General features: G+C 39.3%; 1 protein-coding gene across 24 annotated transcripts in view; it reads right to left on the bottom strand.

Moving 5' to 3' along the window:
- Positions 1-19,915, bottom strand: part of Zbtb20 (zinc finger and BTB domain containing 20) — a 766,528-nt gene that overhangs the window by 249,814 nt on the left and 496,799 nt on the right. For 2 of the 24 annotated variants that reach the window (XM_075962805.1, XM_075962930.1), the window contains exon 1: positions 10,745-10,827. The exons of 19 other annotated variants lie outside the window; for them this stretch is intronic. The gene's annotated coding sequence lies outside the window, so the exon portion shown is untranslated. Of the gene's footprint in view, positions 1-9,969; positions 10,082-10,744; positions 10,898-19,915 lie in introns of those variants that run through there. 3 more of the 24 variants (XM_075962987.1, XM_075962848.1, XM_075963004.1) reach the window with 3 other exon arrangements.

The raw sequence follows: 19,915 nt of genomic DNA, 5'->3' as shown, positions 1-19,915 counted from the left end.
AAATGATATGACAGTCTACCCAGGTGGTTAAATGCTGTTTCTCATCAACGTGGCTAATATCCCACTTATTATTTCTATGTTTTTCTGAAAACGTAACAAATACAGAAAAGGGGTATATGGATAACATGCTATAAAGAATGGAATCAAGGTTAGATGATGGAGGAAGGTCATTGGTTAAATAAATAAAGAAACTGCTTGCCCTGATAGGTTAGAACATAAGTGGGTGGAGTAAACAGAAGAGAATGCTGGGAGGAAGAAGAAGTGAGCTCAGAGAGGCCATGTTCTCCTGTCCCGGGCAGACACACGTGATGAAGCCGCCAGGTCAGACATGCTGAATCTTTCCTGGTAAGCGCACCTCGCGGCTGCTACATAGATTATTAGAAATGGGTTAAGAGGCTGAAACTAATGGGCCAGGCAGTGTTTAAAAGAATACAGTTTATGTGTTGTTATTTCGGGGCATAAGCTAGCCAGGCGGCCAGGGTGCCAGGGACGCAGCCCTGCCACTCCTATTACAACAGTTAGAGACAAGGGCATCTGATTAAAATACAAATGAATTATGAACCACCTGTAAGATGATTCAAGTTCCGCATGGGATAGAAACATGCATAGGCATATGGAGTACAGCTCTAGGTTGGCGTTCATAGTTTCTGAAGAAAAAGATGCACAAAGGGGTCAGGCCTCCTATTTTAACTGGGTCTATTGAATGTTTCACATTAGATAAGAAGACAAGAACAATGAAGAGTTTGGACTGGAAGGCTGAGAATAACAAAGAAAGTGGCAGAATAGCCTAGGTAGACAGTGAAGTCAGAATTTAGCATGTTAAAGCAAACAGACTTAGTATTTATGTCATGAGACTCCTAACAGAAGGGTATCCATTCAATCATTCTTTATTCTATATTTATTTATTGAATTAGAAGGATAAAACCAATTAGATGTTTGAAGCCACAGTAAGTAGATAATAGGAATGAGGCCCACAATGAGATGATATATTAGAAATTTGTTAAAGCTAAAATCAGTCATTAGCCCACCTCAATCAAAGCTGAATTCCTTCTATGTGCTCTTGGAAATTAACAAGTAGGGTAAAAATGCAAGCTCAAAGCTGGACCCAGCAGGTATTTCCAGGTGGGAAGGAGTATGCATGTTGTTTGTGAACGTACTGTATTTTTTCTAACACATGATCCTGTACAACAGGAATAGGTGGTAATGGGGAGGATGCTAATCATCAACAGAGCCAGGGGCTGGAAAGGTGGCGCAGCAGTCAAGCAGTGTGTGGTGATGAGAGTCCAGGTTGGGTGTGACATCTGTCTGTAAGTCTAGCATTCAGAAAGTGGAGGCTGGGGAGTCCTGGAGCATGCTGGCGGGCTAGAACAGTCCTTTACCATTGAACTCCGGATCCAACTGAGAGATCTTGCCTCAATGGATGTGGTAAAGGGTAATGGAGGAAGTCTCCTGATATCAACCTCTTTTTTCCACACACGCATTTGCGCCCACACACACGCAGTCACATACGCATGTGAACATGTACCGCACATACACTCACATTTTAGTAACTTTAGGGATGCCTTAAAAGAAGGAGTTTTGGATGGCTCCCATGTTTCCTCCTTACACAGCTAAACTGGAAGAGCTATGAGGGGAGCAGGTCTTGCAGGCTGGGGGAGATGATCATCTAGAAATCCCTCATTTTCTAGTGTGATTGTGTGCAAAAGCCTAATATTGAACTAGGTAGATATGTCTTAAAACAGAAAAGCCAGCTGCTCAGACAGTGAGGTCTTGTGTGTGTGTGTGTTCGTGTGTGTGTGTGTGTGTGTGTGTGTGTGTGTGTGTGTGTGTGTGGTTTGTGAGAGAGGTGGGTCCCTTTTATCATTTGACCTTCAATGTATAATAAAACTGTTTTCAGCCCTTAAGCCTGTATCAGCTGCAAAGGTGACAGATACCTGTTATATTTTAGGACAGCTTATCACTTCATCCCCTGGAGTGATTGAGTATTTATAGACACAAAGATAGAAACATAAAGCCTATATGTATAGGCAAGAGTCTCCTGGAGGTGGCGATTAGGACTAGGCAGTAATTTTAGCTTGAAGTTCCTATGACTTAAATAGCCACTTGAGCTCTGCTCTTGCAGTTTACGATGTCAATAGAACCCCTAAATGAAATTACAGCCTTCTGATACGCAGCAGGATATCCTTTCTTTGCCATGCAATATACACGGCCAGAAGAAATTGCTCTGTATATGGGGTTTCACTAAAGCAGAATTTATCATAAGGCAGCTCTGCTAAAATATCATTATGCTGTTATTCACTGGATAACACATCTAATGACTCGGGGTGCACTTGATAGCCATGTTTCAGTGAACACAGACGCACGCCCTGATGTGAACTGGGCACTCCAATGCTTCAAAGCACTATCGATTTCAATTCTACCATAATTTACACCTGGCTTGTTTTGCCAATAGCTTGAACCCATGCTAACACTGGAACATACACATACAAGCATTAGAGAAATCAGAAATGAACTCTATGGCAAAATTGCAGGCAGAAAACTTTTGCCTATGATTTATAATAGTCTAATTAAAGATTCTATATGACTTTATGTTACACTTGGATGTTTATTATTAGTACTGCCCTGTGGCTGGTGTTGATAATAACATTAACCTCTTATGTTTGTGCAAAATATGTGTGCTTCGGGGATAGGCTCTGGGGCTGTTCATCTTGCTCCCCTCCCCAGTATAGCTAGCACAGTGACAGGCACATAGATAAAAGTGTGTGATAACCTCTGATGGCTCGGCTTTCTTCTCTGTTTCATAAACATGGTGTACTCCAGCAGTCCGATCCAGTTTGTTTTCCTTCATTGTACTTTCCTTGAGAAATATCCATTTTATAATTTGAGCTTCAACCATGATACTGATGATTCAGACGGCAGCTATGCATGTATCTCTGTCGCTGATCCAGCTTCAGTATTCCTGAGTAAACTCAACTGCCTACTGGACATGAGTCTGGTGCTCCCCCAACAATTAAACACATTCAAAAGCAAGTTTATCATCTTCCCCATCCTACATGACTTACTCCTCACAGCTTTTCTTGTTTAGTTGTACAAGGCAGGAACCTGGGAGCAATCCAGAATTCCTCCTTCTTTTCATGCCAGGCGCAGAGGTTATTAAATTGTGTCCATTCTGTCAGTTATCTCTGGAACAAGTCTCCTCCTTTATGCCTATTCCCACAGTTACTGTCCTAGTTCAGGATTTCATTGTTTCCTGACTCAACAATTTAAGGTGCCCCCTAACTCATTTTCCTGCTCTCCTGTCCCACTTCTCCAATCCATCCTTTCCTTTTTGCTGCCAGGGTGATCTTCTGTAACACAATGATTATTAACCTCTACTTGAAACCTTTTAATGGCTCCCCAAATGCTGAAAGAAGTTAAAAGCATCTTTGAAAGGCAATCAAGGCCACCATGATTGTTCTCTGCTTACATACACAGCACTATTTCCCCACCACACAGTAAACATCGCCAACACTCTTCCTCATCTGTCACCTGTTCCCCACTTAAGAGCCTTTGCCCCAGCTGCTCCTATCACCAAATTCTTTCCTTCTCTTTGGCCCTCTGGGAGAATCCTTCACAGCCAGCATGGGTTTGCTACCTTCTCTGTGATGTTTCCTTGATGCTTTACTCCAGGGTATTTTGAGCTGTACAATATTTGGAGCCTGTTTCTTAGAACATCCTTCAGTAAAGTTATCAGTGTATAACATTATCTCAAGCTCATTCTCCATCTGTCCCTCCTGTACTTAAGGCCATACCCTACTTAATCTTTGTACAGTTGATAACAGAACTATCATCTTAACATCAGCATGCTTTTAGGCTAAGTGATCAGATTCACACTGCCTATTTTCCATTCGATCTTTGCTATTACTCAGGCTGCCTGGTGTATTCATTTTTGTACACTGAATATAATTTTATTAATATGAATTTTAATGATTTCATTTTTAATTTATTCTCAAAATCTGCATGAAAATATAAAACTGTACATACTAACAGAGTATGTAGTGTCTCAGTAACTATATATGTATATATGTTGCATATATATATACATACAATGATTAAATCAAGCTAAATATATTCATCTTTTAAATCATTTCTTTATGGTGAGAAGACTTTAGTTTCCAGAAAAATCTAGTTTCCAGAAATGTATAGTATTAACTACAGTCACCCATTGTTCTAATAGTACATTGTACATTGGAGGTTTTCCTCCAAACTAACTGGAAGGTTGCTGACCAACCTTTCCACTCCGCTCCCACTCTCCATGTTCTCCGGTGACTGTAAACTTTAAACTTCTGTACTCAACCACACTGTTCTTGTCCAAGTCCTTTCCACGAGATAGCTCCATTGATGATGCACTTGTACAGAATTAGACAAAATTTTGCTTCCAATGAAGTCTTGTCTCAAATGTGGTCCCCATGCAATTTTAAAGGACAACCTAAGTCCCATCTTTCTCTGTCCTGATTAACTGCTCTCCACAGCACTTAAAACTAACAAGTCATGCATTTTCTATATGAATTTCCTCATGTGTCTCTCCCAGACAGTCTATAATATGAGAATAGAGACTTCTCTTTGTTTATGTACTCTAGAATCCCCACCCCTGGAAGTGTGTGGTCTATATAGTTTGAGGTCCTCAATGAGTATTTGTTTATCAACCGATCTTTAGCTTCTATAATAAAAACTGATAGAATACAGATTCAAAAGTATTTTGTGAATGAAAAAAGAATGAATGTTAAAAGTATGTTTAGTGATTATAATGGAGAAACAGACTTTGTACTCTAATCCTCCAGAAATACTGGCAAGTCAGTCAAATGGGTACCATTATCTTTCTTAGGAAAATGAAGCAGATGAGTCCCTTAATTTAGAAGCCTAAATTAAGTCTACCTGGTTTGTTCTTCTTCTTTTTTTAATTTGCTATTGAAATGTAGACAATTTTTTGTACTCTGATCATGATGTAGCTGTAACATTTATTACAGCATTTTGTTCCTCTTGACTAGGGAGGCAATTAGCAGGAGGTGAAGGTGCCAATATCTTTTATTACAATTTATATCCTTCCATATTTGCTGCTTTTCATAAAATAGATGCTTTTCTTTCATTTTCAAAAGTGGATTAGGCACTCGTACAACTTTGTCCCTCAGAGTGATTTGTATACACTACCAAGAGGCCATCAGACTACAAATCCTGCCAGAAGGAACTGGAAGGTGAATGTGATATTTGTAGCTTGAGGATGCACAGGCTATTTGGCGCCAAGTTTGTCCTCTACGTGTTAACTCCCAAATGAAAACAAATTCACCAATAAAAACATTTCAGTTTTTGGCATATCTGCAGAGTTAACTTTCCATTATTTAAGGGTTAAAGATCCATTATGAGAATAACTTCTTTCTCTCCCCTGGTTTCTTACATCTAGGAATTCAGTTTAATAAAGAGTACAGAGAGAAAATTTAAAAAATACAAAAATGAGCATCTCACTTATATTCACACATGGACACAATAACAATCATTTTTAGAAATGGAAAACCGTTTTCAGAAAGCAGGATCAAATACAGCTTGGAGATTGTCCTGCTGATTGACCACCAACAGTTTAGATTAAAATGCACCTAATACATTTTTCTTTCAGTTATTGTTTACTATGTTTATTCATAGTATATACACGTACTGTTTGGTTAATATATCAGGGCATCATACAGGGTACTGGAATGAGGACACGGCAATGGCACACTAGAGGCTGACTCAACTGATGTCGCTTCTCTGAAGATGTCTCCGTGGGCTGTGGCCTAATAACTGAAGCAGCACCAAGTGAATCTACCAATTTCTCTCCTCATCAATCAGAAACAATTGAACTTGGCTATGTTCAGCTATTATTTACCTCAAACAGGGCATTTAATTAGTGCTTGCTAAGACAGTGCAAATGCTTTGGCTGCCTGTCCTCCTGCCCCTGCTCTTTACTGTGCTGACCGTCTGCTCCACCTCTCTCCTGTCTAGTTCCCAGCATCCAGAAACAGTTCATGCACCTCCGCATTTCCACCAGTCTGGCTGCTTAGCTGTGGACTTTGAGGAAGGGGAGAGTCACATTCATAACCTGGAGAAGCTCCAGCTAACATGGAACATTACACGTAATACAGTATGTTCAGACTGCATGTGCTAACCAAGTTAGGTATCTGACCTAACAAGAGTCCCAGAAAATGAAAGGAACTACAGTAAATTGAAGACCTCCAGGTCCCATTAGAAATGGCCCAATTTTCGTGGGATTAGAGAAACCACCTCAGTTTCTCTAGGACAGTTGCAGCTCTCAGAAGATCTAGTAAGGGGATGCAGACAGAAAGGTCTATTGACTTGTTTGCTAGACATGCTCTGCCATTAAGGCAAGCAAGAGATATTCACAGCCAATGAATACACATATTCAGCTAGCCACTGATCCTCCAGCTCCTTCATTAAGACTGAGACACCATGACATTATTTAGAAGGAGAAGAACACACCAACATAAAATATAATACCCTTTGTCTATACAGAGATTTCTAATCCAAGGCAGCATACGATAAGTGACGGCTGCTGCCTTTAAAAATGCTATCAGTGACATATCATCATTAGCTTGGCTTATCATGGAAAGCTTCACAGGGAAAATGTGACCTGATTGACTGGATATCTTGCAAGGATATCTGGGAAATTATATTCTGATGCTAATATATAAGTACAGTATTAAAGCATTTAATATACAACTGAATAGTTGAGGAATAAAAGAATAAACTAGGTCATTTATATTAAGTTTTACAAAACTGAATTCATTAAATATACTCAATTTTAATTATTAGCTGTTTAATTTATTTCTACTTTTTAAAGCTACTTCTTAAACACAACAATTAATATTTTGAAGTTCTGCAGAATAGAATTTAGGTTTACAATCTGTCATGCATATTTAATCAAGGATAATTACTAAATTTACCAGTTATCAGATCATCCCATTTGAAGATACTGTTCATAAATAACTACATAAATTGTCTGTATTATCAATGTGATAAAATGTCAACTTAGCTCTGTTTATGGCCAGTTTAAAAATATTGTGTGAAATTCAAAGTCAAGAAAAACTAGGTAAAATCTTACTTTGAAAATGTAAGAACATGGTTTGCACATATACATACATTTATATGTTAACATACATACTCAATCATATATATGTTTCAAAAACTTGTTATAACATATAGAGCATGTGTCTTTCCTAGGGAATCACAGAAAATACCCCAAACCATTTCTGCACAAATAGAACAACTTCTTCATTTAGTATTAATTTTGCCAAAAGGATGAGAAAAGATAGAATAATTTCTTAATGGGGCAATCATAATCTGGTTATTTAGCAATTTCGCTTGTGTATAGTTGTTGCTGCCTAATTAAATGAGTATTACATATAGGAAATGATCCCATCTAACATTTGTTTGCAAGAAAAAATATATTTTAAAACATGAATCTTCATTAATTTAATGAAATTAAAACTTCCATATGAATACTGAAAAACGCAACTAGTTATAGTATGTTATTAAAGGCTTATTGATATAGGAATGGAAAATTGCAGGTAATATGAATACGGCTGTGCTATGTCAGTTTATGCAAAGACATCATTTTCCCTCCAACAAAATAGGTACTAATCAGATTCTAACTTCTTATCAACTCACTAAGACAATTTTTAATAACCATATAGAACTCTAGATCCTAGCAGCTATAAGAAAATCTCTCTGGCAGATTAGATTTATAAAATATAATTTCTTAGGACATAATGTTAGGTAAATGTGTTTACACTCTCTGCCTAAAGTTGCTTACAAATTTTTTATGTACAGTCATAGTTTTTGAGAATAAACTGTCTCCAAGTGTTAATAGACCCAGTTGTCTTCAGTGTAGCCCACAGAGACTAAGTTTCTCTCTCAAGTCTGTGCAGTTGGGAATCATAGCAGAGAGAGTCACAGACTACTAGGTAGCTCTGGGTGGCCACGGACTAAGAGCTCCATACATTTTTTCAGTAATATTCAAATATTTATTTACTTATTGTTTTTTTTTTTTTGAGACAGGGTTTTGTCTACAATAGTCCTGGCTTTCTTGTAACTTGCTCTGTAGACCAGACTGGCCTCAAACTCATAGAGATCCACCTCCCTTTGACTCCTAAGTTCTGGATTTAAAGGCCAGCCCCACCAGCACCCAACTTCATGTTTGAAAGTTTTTTAACACCATTTTGTTGTTCACCATTTTAGAAAATGACAAATAAACTGAAAATGTCTCACAATAGATTGTCCATATAAGTAGTGCAGTAGTTACTAACATGGGCTAATATAAATGAAGTCTATACCACACGAGGCTTTCCCATTCTGGCCCTAACTTAATTGAAGTAGCTTCCTTTTACAATGTCAGCTAAGGAATTTGATGAGCCTTGGAAACTACAGGAGTTGTGCTAGAACTTGGGTTTGTACTGGAGGTCACTGACAAATCCTCGTGTGACATTGTAGCAGCACATGGTGTCTGCAGAGCAGTTGGGCATATGAGCATGCATGAGTTCTGTGGTTAAAAATCCAACTCACCCAAACCAGCAAACAAAATTCCAAGGGTAAGTATCAATACTTTATATGAAATCACTGTACCGATTTGGACAAAGGTATATACACACACACATAAAGACATGCAAGACACCTATCTGTAAAGTCAACTATTATTAAAGCAGTTTGACTCTAGTAATGTGTTACTAGCAATCTGTGAACAGCAAAGACAGTGAAAACAATGAAGTGGTATCTCTTTGCAAATATTTAAGGACGTCGAGTAAGTGGCCCTTAGGCTGAGCTGTGGGTCTGGGAAGTTTTAGCCATGAGAACCATATTGGGAACATCAAAGACTCCTTCCCCCTCTAAGAGCAATTCACTTCAGATGATGCCACACAGTCAAATAATTTTATAGCCACCATGTTGTTTTGGTTTTTGTTTTCTCTTTTTCCCAGTCAATCTTTTAGAGCATGTCAGATTCTTGAATTCAGAAAGATGAGAAAGCACAGTAAAACGGAATATCTTTAGGATAGCAATTGAAGTAGGGACCTGAGAGCAGAAGACAAAACCTCATTCCGCAGTTCCCTTTCAGGGAGAGTATTCATCACCAAGAAGGATGTGGAAGGTCCCTACTGACTATGACATATCAGACAGGCTACAACCCCACCCCTACCCCATTCCATTCCTTTGACAACTTCCTAGAGCCCATTCAGTTGGTCTCTTAAATTGAGGACAATACTATATTTGGGTTTAACATTGTGAAGACAATCATCAGTTTCCTTTGTCAAGATGATAAATTTCCTTGGAACCATATACGGAGTCTCACTGCATTCTTCTGCTCAGTAGCATGAATAGAGAGAAATAAAGAATAGGGCGTGACACATGACGTTTTCCTAAGGTCAGATGGGGAGAGGCTCCTAACAGTTAAGAGCGACCAGGACTTGAAGAGGTGATCTCTAAAGGGAGAGCACGAGCGACATTCTTGTAGCTTACAACTACTACAGATTTTCTCTCTGCCTTGGCACGACACAGCTACTCAGAACAGAAGTTAACAGAGGAAAACTTCAGAGGAATAATTATTCCCACTTTCACTTCCCCCTCCTACCACCCTGAGCTCTTCCTCCCTGCCCCAGTCACTCACCTACCTTCCTCCTCCCACAAGCATGTTTGCTAGGCACGTCAAGGCTGACAGCCCTATGTGGCAGCACAAAACCGATACCTGCAGGCTGCTCCTGAGCAGGGCCTCTAGGTTCTGCCACGGTCCAGAGGGTGCTCAGCTGTACACACTAAAAATCGCCATCACCGTTGGATTGTTTGGCAGGCTTTTTTTTTTTAAATTTTAAAATACCCTTTATTTCCTGCCTGTCTCAGAGACACCAAGAATAGAATCCTCGCTACATCAAATTCTGGAACCTCACCACTCACCAGGATTGTGGTTCCTGATCCAGAGAGTGACGGCTGAGAAGCAGTACAGTCTCTTGAGAGTGTCCAGGCCTGGCTGTTAAGCTCCCTGCTCTGATTAGTTTGGTGAGTTCACAGTGTTCCAGAGTGCTGAAGCACAGAAATTAGGGAGGGGGGGGGGTGGTGGAAGGAAAATCACTGGAGCCTCTTACGATCTAACTTCCACTAACTGAGAGGAAATGTCTTATAAATAAACAACAGCAAGAGAAACACACACACCAAAAAAAAAAAAAAACAAAAGAAAAAACTATCCCGTCCTGCCAGAGGAATGTACATTATTGTCTCCCGACGGAAAACTTTGCACCACACCAGAATGCAGCCATGTCTCCTGAAACTACCTCTCTTAAAACAGAAAGAAAAAGAGAATCAAGAAGGAAGGTGGGGAAGCTTCTCTCGTGTCCTTGAATTCTGTTGGGAAGTTCATGTGAGTTCCCAGTAGACAGTACACTGAGCAGTTTCAGCAGTCTGTGTTCCAGGGTTTCGTGCGGAGGCTGCTTATTAACAAAATTTCATTTCTGCCCAGATCATTGCTCTACCATCCGGACATTTTCAGAAGGGAAGTTCAGGGAAGGGGGGAAGGGTGCAACTGTGGAGGAGAGGAGAAAAGAGGACAAAGGGAAACTCCTGATGACCCGGAATACCCTAGCCACGGCCATGAGCCATGCTAAGCAAGCCCCCACCCACCACCGTCCCCTGCTTGTTGAGGACTTGAAGATGCAGTTGTGTTTAATCTACTTACTCTTTCTGCTCGGGAGGCTGAGGTTCCTACATTTCCAGCTCATGCTGGACTGTACCGTGAGCAACAAGTGAACTGAGTTCTGTGAGCTCATTCTAGTCCTTCGACTCCTGTCCACATCACTAAGCGACTGCACAGCTTGGCACAGGCCAGGATGAGTCAGCAGTCTCTGGTCATGAGAGGCCAGGCCTGGAATAGCATTGGGGTGTGTGTGCTGAGGGGGGGCAGGTCAGGAGCAAAATGAAGCAGAAAAGCAGCCTAGACTCAACTGTGCAATATGCAGGGCACTGCAGGCCACAGTGAAAGAGTCTCATCAGCTCTGGGGTAAAGAATACAGAACTACAGAAAGAATGGCACATTCATAAGAACAAAACAGATTCTGAAGGTAAAGCATGTTGGCCATTATCACTACGCGAGCACCTACTTATCCCATGTGCTGTAAATTCAAGTAAAAACAGGTAGTTATATATTATATTTTTTCAACATCTTGATATGTTTCCCAATTGCTAAGTAGCAAAACAAAACAAAAGCAAAGCACAGCAGTTGTGTAGAGAAGTAGCATATTTCATAAAACAATGTAATCGTATATAACTGATAAATTAAGGGTGAACATTTGGACTGACTGTATCCTTATATAACCTGTCTGAAAAGCATTAAAGAGAAGCACTCTCTACATCAAGACTGACAATAGAAAAGGGCCTAGAGAATAGAAGACACTGCAAGTTTAATGGTTCATACACAGGGGATACTGCCTTGTGCCTGTATTTCCAAACAACAGGTCGTTGTGTAGAAATTTATTTAGTAAATAGGGCTCTGTTAGAAAGTGGCCATCCCTACCCCCAGGATTTTGAAACATCATTCCTGTACTGTACACTCTAAAATAGCAAAAGGTCAAAATGAAAGGACGGGGAAATTTTAAGTTAAAAAAGTCAATCAGCAACAGAGAGGCAAGCCGTCCCTCAAGTCAACTGATAAAAACTTGCTAAAACAGACTGAAACATCCCAAGCCACTGTATCTCGATAAGCCTACTAAGCTGGATAGTGAACAGTATCAGCATCAGAAGGAGAAGGCTATTTCAAGTGTGGAGCAGAGAAAGGAGAGGACAACTTTACGGAAGTCTGAAGAGGAGCCATGAAGATTTAGCTTTTATCTCTAATGTACAGTGTTTGTGTTCACAAAGGACGCAAGCCCGTCTCCGGACCTTTTCTCCCACAGTAGCATATCACTTCAAGCATCCTATCACATAGTCAATGAATTTCCTAGTCTGTTTCCTTCCCATTGAAAGGGGAGTGACAGTATCATCTTAACTGAAGCATTACCAAGACTGAGCTGGTTTTTATCCACTTTTGTCATGGTTGTGTCTGTCCAATGGTGAACGTACCAGAGACTACTATTATTACTACTATTCTTAGATCACTATAGCACATCTGTGAGTGTCCACTAAAAGAAACTCTGGCATTGTTGTTCCACTGAACTGAGTGGAACCAGCAGAAAAATCTAAAGTCAAGTCAGCCGAGTGTATGGCTTAGCATGTTGCTCCGAAGAGCTTGTTTTCGCGTGGGATGTTAAGCGCTACATGTGAACACAGAGAATGCTGATGATCTGTTATATGAAAACCTTGATTTGGGGCATCTATGTTGTCAAAACCTGACAGTGTCTACTAACTAGAGGCCTAAAAAAAGAACAGGAATTTTTAGAAGCTGCTCCAAAAGCAACAGTATAAAAGCGCTATTGGCCTTGACCACATGATGAGTGTTTTTTACCAAAGGGGAAAACTTAGTCCGGTTGATCGTCCGAACCTAATTGATTAATTGTGGGTCTGACCATCTGGCTGATGAATGCTGACACCCAGCAGTGATTACTGTGTAACACAAGTCCGGATGTGCTCTCCATGATGCCTCCCACAATAATGGCAACAGTGAACTTCAGGTTAGTTTATTCAGGCTTCTTGGCTCAATCTCTTCATGGAACAGTGGTTGTGGCAGGGAATATTTTACTAGATCTGGTCAAGCAGATCTTCTCTTGTTTCAGTGCCCCTCCTTTCCAACTCCACTCCTATCCTCTCCTGAGCCCTCTTGTACATAATCGTTTTTCATGCAAAGCATTCCATCTGTAGTTTCCATCATATTGTCGACTCTCCCCTCTCTGCTCTCTTCTGAAAAAGATCAGACTGGTCTAAACAGCTTGTACTGCTGTTTCACAGCAAATCTTAAGGAGACATTTTCCTTATTTCTTCTGTACTGGTTTACTATAAATTTTTCTATGTTTACAAAACAGAAAATTATTTAATTTAAGTCACAAAGCCAAATAAAATTCCACAATGGTTCAATCCTGCATTTGGTTTCTAAGAAGTACAAGGATTAAGAGAAGATAATTTTTACATCTCAAAGTTCTTTCTGATTTTCAGAAGTGTTCCACAGACAGGAACCATCCTTCCCCAGAAACTAACGTAAGGATTCACGGAAGCATTTCACAGTAAGAGAGCATCAGCCAGCTTAAAAAAAATAACAGGATCAGTAAGCATGCTTCCTATAAGCCATCTACATCTGGAGATAGCATATATGCAGAATCCCCCAAGCTAATCAGATCTGAACCCATGCAACTTGTTATTACAAACAAGTTCATTTCTTTCCATTCTGTTTGGTAGAGAGGCATGAGAAAGTAAAATGATACCAAATGCCTTCTAAAAGCTTGTCTGAGGAATCACAGTCATCCTCGTTCTCTTTCCTTTTCCCATCCTGATTTCCACCTTGAAATCGTCCTGCATCTTGGTTTCCACAGATGCTGAATTCCTCTTATGTTTCAGGCTGTATTAGTGTTAATTTTCAGTAGAGAATGGTAGCAGCATGCTGAAATACAGAGTTCTGTATGGGGAGTTGGGAAATGTTTTTGGCATGAGTGTCAGTAAACAACTCTGTGTCTTGGGCAAGTCAAGTCCCTTAACTCCCTGTATCTCAGTCTCTTCATTGAAAAATGATAGGGTAGGACTGCATGAACTCTGTTGTCTCTGCCAACACTAAGATTCTATGGTTCTATAGCTCATTTCCCTTTTTCTCCCCTCTGGCAGCAAATGCTCAACAACTCTGCATATAATAATTTTTCTGCTCTCAGTTACTAAAGAAAAAAATGTATTCTTTATTTACTGCTGAATATTTTCTATTTGTTTCCCCCTCTTTCTTTTTGACATTAGATATTTTGAGTCATAAACATGAACATATTCATATACTTTAAATTTGAAGGCATTTAAGGAGAATAGCTTTCCCATGTAGAACATTTAGTGTAGCTCTGCATGGAGGAAGCCAGCCATCCAAAAGTGGAGCAAAGGGGCCAATTCACAAATGAGAGGAAGCCTTTCATAATAAGAGTCTCCAGGCTCTTCAATTTAGATAAAGCTCAAATGCTATCAACTTCCAACTACTTTTCCAATCAGTCCCAGACACTATCACAGACACTTAGGACTACAAATCTGAGGACCAGTGCTGGCAATGATGCAGTTCTTATTTCACCTCCACCATCCACTGCCAAGCAGGATTTAGGATGGCATAGTAATAAGAGCCAAGAGGACAATCTGTCATTTATTTTCCTCCAAACTTTTTGAAATTTCCCATTTGGGCTCTGTTTCCCAGTTTTAATTTGGTAACTGCCATTTTTCAGCATTTCTTTTAACAGGTTACTAATAATTTCTGATACAGGATCTCATATTTCATTTTCTGCTGCTAGAACGGCTGTTAATATTTCATCTGCCTTCAACTCGGCCCTGAGTACAGGCTGCTGCGTTTTAGAAGCTCTGCTAACACTGAGGTTCTGGGAATTTCATCACCAGTGCTCACTCAATTTGTCCAGGTCTGGTGAAGTAAAAGTAATAGGTTGTCTGTGTAGGAAATATCTGAAGATGTGCTAAACATGTTATTGATTCTTAAGGCATCTCCTCCCCAAATCTCTGACTTCAGCAGATGCCCTATTTATTTCCACGGTAACCTGTAATTGGCTTAATTTTTAGAAGCAGAGTGATTGTTAAGACTGGGGATCACAGGAAGAGCTGGGTTCAGTTTTCTTTTGTCTGAAATTTGCTAGCACTGGAAGGCCAGTGCTTCTCTCCATTTGCAAGAGACAGTTTGAGTATCTATCTGTATTGCTATGAGGATCCAATAAATTAAAGTGTTGAAGATTACTGAATGCTCAATAAATGATGGCTACCACTATTAATAATTTACAAATTCACTCTATATAATTATTGGGTTTTGACACCTTCTCTAAGGTCAACAAATTATATCTGAATTCAGATGTTTTTGTGGCTTTATCTATAGCACACAATAATAAAATCCTTTAAAGTGTGGATCAGTAAAGCCATATGTACAGATAATGTTCAGCATTACTTTTTTTGCTGCCTTTCTATCTAAAACAAAATTACTAAAACATTTTGTTCATCTAACATCCAGCCCCGATCGTAATCTGATCTGTATGGACATATTGACTTCTTCTAGCCCTTAGTATTATGGATTATTTTAATATTATTTCAGTGTGTATGAAGCAGGGTCCATCAGAAGAGAAAGGCCACATTACAGTAAAGAACTATCAACAGAAAAGGTGGCTGTGATAATGGAAGAGTACATTATAAGAAATAACAATAACTCTAAAAAACAAAAGCACAACAAACATAAGAAATAGCTGCTCACTCCATTTGAGACTGCACGCTCAAGGAAAAGTTGTTTTGATCTTTAGACAAGGATTCAGGCCTGGCTGGGTGCACACACCACACGCAAATCCCTTTTTGATTTTTGGATCTAGACTTTGTTCAACTAGGCCTAGACACTACCCACTGAATGCCAAAGAAGTGCCAGAGAGATTTCTCAATAGGAATTGTTGGGTACCTGTACTCTTGGGTGGCAGCAAAAGATATTCCTGGGATGGTTGTGTTGCTATCTGTTATGTGATGCAAGTAAGGTGGAGACCAGGTAGTGGGGTTGCTATCTGCTTTCATTTGGAGCACCAGGGTATTGGTGTGTCTCATACAGTAGAATGTTAAAAAAGCTATTCAAAGGAAAGAAGGCAAATTCTAGGGAAATTATGCACAATGCACAAGGAGTGGGAACCAGGAAGGGAATCCTTCCTTCTGCAGTATGTTAGGCCAGTGCGCAAACAAAAATACTTAACGTGACCATCCATAGTCAGAAGCCTGATTAATGAACACAACTGGTCTCTTACTGATGCTTTTTTGTTTAATATTGAAAGCATATCAATGTAGAAGAATAGTTACAGGAAAAACCTAAAACATACTGACTTGCAGATAGGAGAGAGAAGAAAAAAAAAAGAGAACTCCTTTATCAAACTTCGGAGTATTTGTAATGATCCTAACAATCCATACCATTGAGATTCTGGTGTGTGTGGGGTGCAGGATCACTGATCTGGAGTCACAGAGTTAGATCAATACTTTAATATTTCTGTGTTCCATTTTCCTTAAGTAAATGGTAAGCATTTAAATACATACAGGCAGCACATGGAAGAAGCCCTAGATTGATTGCTGTTAGAACTAGCTTTACATGTAGGTAAGATGCATACTCAAGCACAACCCCCTTTTTTGGTTTGTTCTTAATTCATTCAAGAAATTTTTATTTTAAATAGAAATTGAGTTTAAAAACAGAAACCTCTGACATGAGAGAATTGTTTGGTTGTTGCAGAGATCAGAGCACAGATTCTAACCGGAGCAGTCGAGTGCTAAACAAAGTATACTTCAGGAGGCTCAGCACGAAAAGCACACACCTCACCCCCACACTTGTCTTTCCCTAGGCCTGGTCACAAGTCGTACTCATTTCATGTAGTGGAACAGATCTTGTTTCAAGTCATGCTTTCTGAAAACCAACAGTAACATCTAGCGAGGCAAGGCTTTCTGGATACTCCCACAATCCTCTCTCACAATAAGGTTGTACACATCTCTTTCAGATGCAGGTAGATATGTTTAAGATTTTCTTTTGTTTGTGTTACATATAAATACCAAGGGGAAACATAATGACCCCATATTGAAGCCCTCCCTCCAGACCACATTCACATGCCTCTCACATTCATTCTTGAGCTGAAAGGAGAGGATGCAAACAGAGCATCGTAAATCCCTATGAAATGGCCTGGCAAGTCCATTTTATTTTAGTTTGCCCTTCTGTTCAGCTGGCTTTTCTGCTATGACCCACTATACTTACCCTGTCGGCTGCTCTTACTAGCAACATGCCTTTTTAATCAGCCTTCCTGGGGTCTGCATTTGATTACAGCATTTGTGTTCTATTTTGATTCTTTTGTACTGTGCCCTGTGGTGTTAGCTTGAAAGGTGTTATTTATAAAATGAAATTCTATTGTATTGCCACTTGGATTCAAAGAGGACATATAATATTAATGTAGAATGTATTTAATAATATCTTGAAACTATTAAATCAATTTCTTCATGAGAATACAGAGCAGAAGGAAGAAAGTGGGTTAGTAAGCAGGTAATAAGACTTAAGTATCACCTGAGCCTTTCTTCATGAGCTCCTAAAAGCTGGCATGAGAAACATTCTCCTAATGGCAGGGTTCTAGGGAGAGGACTACCTTCCTTAGCCGGACCAGGGCAGCACACACCTGTTTAAACATTCGACTGTGCAGGTCAAACATTTTTCTAGGCTTCAAATACAAATTATTTTTACTACGAAAATCATGGGATGAGAGATGAATATAACTCACTTATGACTCAGAAAGGCTTAAGTAAAGAAAGAAATACAATTGGTCACTGCTAGAGATTGAGAGCCTCTTTTGAGATTTATAAAGATTTGTTCTCCCTTCTGATACCTTTCAAAAGAGGGAAATTCTAGTGCTACCAAGAAAACAAGTTTCTAGGTTGCCATAATTAGAATGATTTCTCACCTCCCAAAATTGCTGGTTTCTTTCTACCTGCTGAGCTCATAGTATGGGGTTTACAGATTGGTTGGGGAGAAGCACACTCATCTTTTCTTTACTTCTTTTACTTCCACTTTTAATGCAAACCAAGGCCTAAACTATGCACTCCACTGCATTACAACCTGTGCAGCATGTTTGTTGTTGCAGGCATTCCACTTGCCCACTATTCTTTTTGTTTTTCTAATGACATCACTGAAATCAATAGCTAACTGCTCCTTAGATCGGGAATAAGGGATGGTTATATGTGGATGATGGTGTTTGCTCTGTAGAAGTCGTAAGTAATAAGTGAAATGGAAACTGCCTTTGCAAAGGAAGCTGGTTGTATGTCCTTGGCGGCTGCTTTTACATGTTCTCACTCATGGGTTTATAGAATTCCAAGAAATTCAGAATCCAGCTTTCCAATAGCCAGAAAGGGAATAATTACATTTTCTTGTTGTTTTCTAATTGCACTGAACTACTTTGTGGACGGATGATCTAATGATTCTAGAATGCTCTAAATTCTTTCAAAGGAAAGTGATATAGAAATGTATATATAGTAAAATGATAGTTCAAAGACCATGTTTTGTTTGACAACTCTAAAGGAATGTGGTGTGGGAGGTCCTTCTGTCTATGTGTTGCTTTCATTGGTTAATGCATAAAGAAACTGCCTTGGCCTGTTGATAGGGCAGAACCTTAGGTAAGTGGGGAGAGCTAGGGGGAATGCTAGGAGAAGGAAGGCAGGGAGAGAGATGCCATTGAAGCCTTCAGAATCAGACATGCTGAATCTTTCCTGGTAAGCCACTGCCATGTGGCGATATACAGATTAATAGAAATGGGTTAAATTAATATAAGAGTTAGTCAATAAGGAGCTAGAGCTAATGGGCCAAGTAGTGATTTAATTAATACAGTTTCTGTGTGATTATTTCAGTTCTGGGTGGCCAGGACCAACTATCAGCCTCCTCCTACAGGAATGAGCTTCTCTCCTTTTTGGAATAAACCATATATACAAATGAGATGCTGAAACCAAGGAGCTAGGATGGATTGAGGATACACATCTCAGTCTTGACTGTATCATATTATCAGCTATTTTATGAAAAACATCAACATTGTTCAATCTCTGCATCCATTCAGGTCGCACCTCATTAGTTTGTGTTATATAAGTATTCTAATAATTAATATATGTTAAATTAAATTGAAAAATAACATAAAATATTGAACCTGAAAGTAATTACTGATAATGTTGCCTTATTGTGGACAATAAAATAAGTGTCCTATTTTAGTTTCTGTTGCTGTGATAAAATCCAAGAGCAACTTGGGGAGGAAAGGGTTTATTTTATCTTATAGTCCATCATGGAGAGAATTAGGGGCTATGGAGGAATGCAGCTTATCAGCATGTTTTAGATGGCTTGTTCAACCTGCTTTCCTTAAAACTGAGGACCCGCTGTCCGGTGTGTCACACCCATAGAGGATTGGGGCCTTCCACAACAATCATTAGTCAAGAAAATACCTTACAGAATTGCCTACATAGTAATCTAATGGAGGCATTTTTTTTTCAATTGTGGTTCCTTTGTCTCAAATGACTGTAGCTTATATCAAGTTGACAAAAGTCTAAGCACTACAGTAACTTATTAAAAAGGGTCAATATTAATAATATAAATCTTTGGCGGAGTTGTTTTAAGGTTCTACTACTGAAAGTAAAATTGCTCAACCAATTAAAATAAACAGGAGATCTCTTGTCAAAATATGAAGCACTGTTTAGAAGCTGGGGAGTGCATACTGCTCTTGCAGAAGACCTAAGAACAGTTCCCAATAACCACAATGGTGGTCACAGCTGCCTCCAACTTCATGGGATACTGTTCCTTTTTCTGGACATTGCTGGCACCTGCACTCACATCTGCATATACTCACACAGATAAACATTTATCTATCTATCTATCTATCTATCTATCTATCTATCTATCTATCTATCTATCTATATATTAACTTATAATCTCAAACAATGAAGAATTATTTAACTCAAATAACCTGATATATTCTAATGTAACTAAGGAAGGCAGAATCTAAAGTAACAAGTACATTTCATTAAATGGCTACTCAGGCATGCTGGCCTTGCTAAGTTACTAATGCTGCACATCTTAACACTCTACATATTTGGCCAGTCACTGGTGCATCTTCCAGGCAAAATTAAGGTCTAATGAACAACAAATAGGGATGAAGTTAGTGTGATGGCAGATTATAAAACTTTATCTATCGTCTTGACCCATAAACAGAACTCT

This window comes from Microtus pennsylvanicus, chromosome 1 (genome assembly GCF_037038515.1).
Source record: "Microtus pennsylvanicus isolate mMicPen1 chromosome 1, mMicPen1.hap1, whole genome shotgun sequence".
Lineage (NCBI taxonomy): Eukaryota > Metazoa > Chordata > Mammalia > Rodentia > Cricetidae > Microtus > Microtus pennsylvanicus.
The sequence above is the reverse complement of the archived record's forward strand: the minus strand, read 5'-3'. Positions and strand labels throughout refer to the sequence as shown.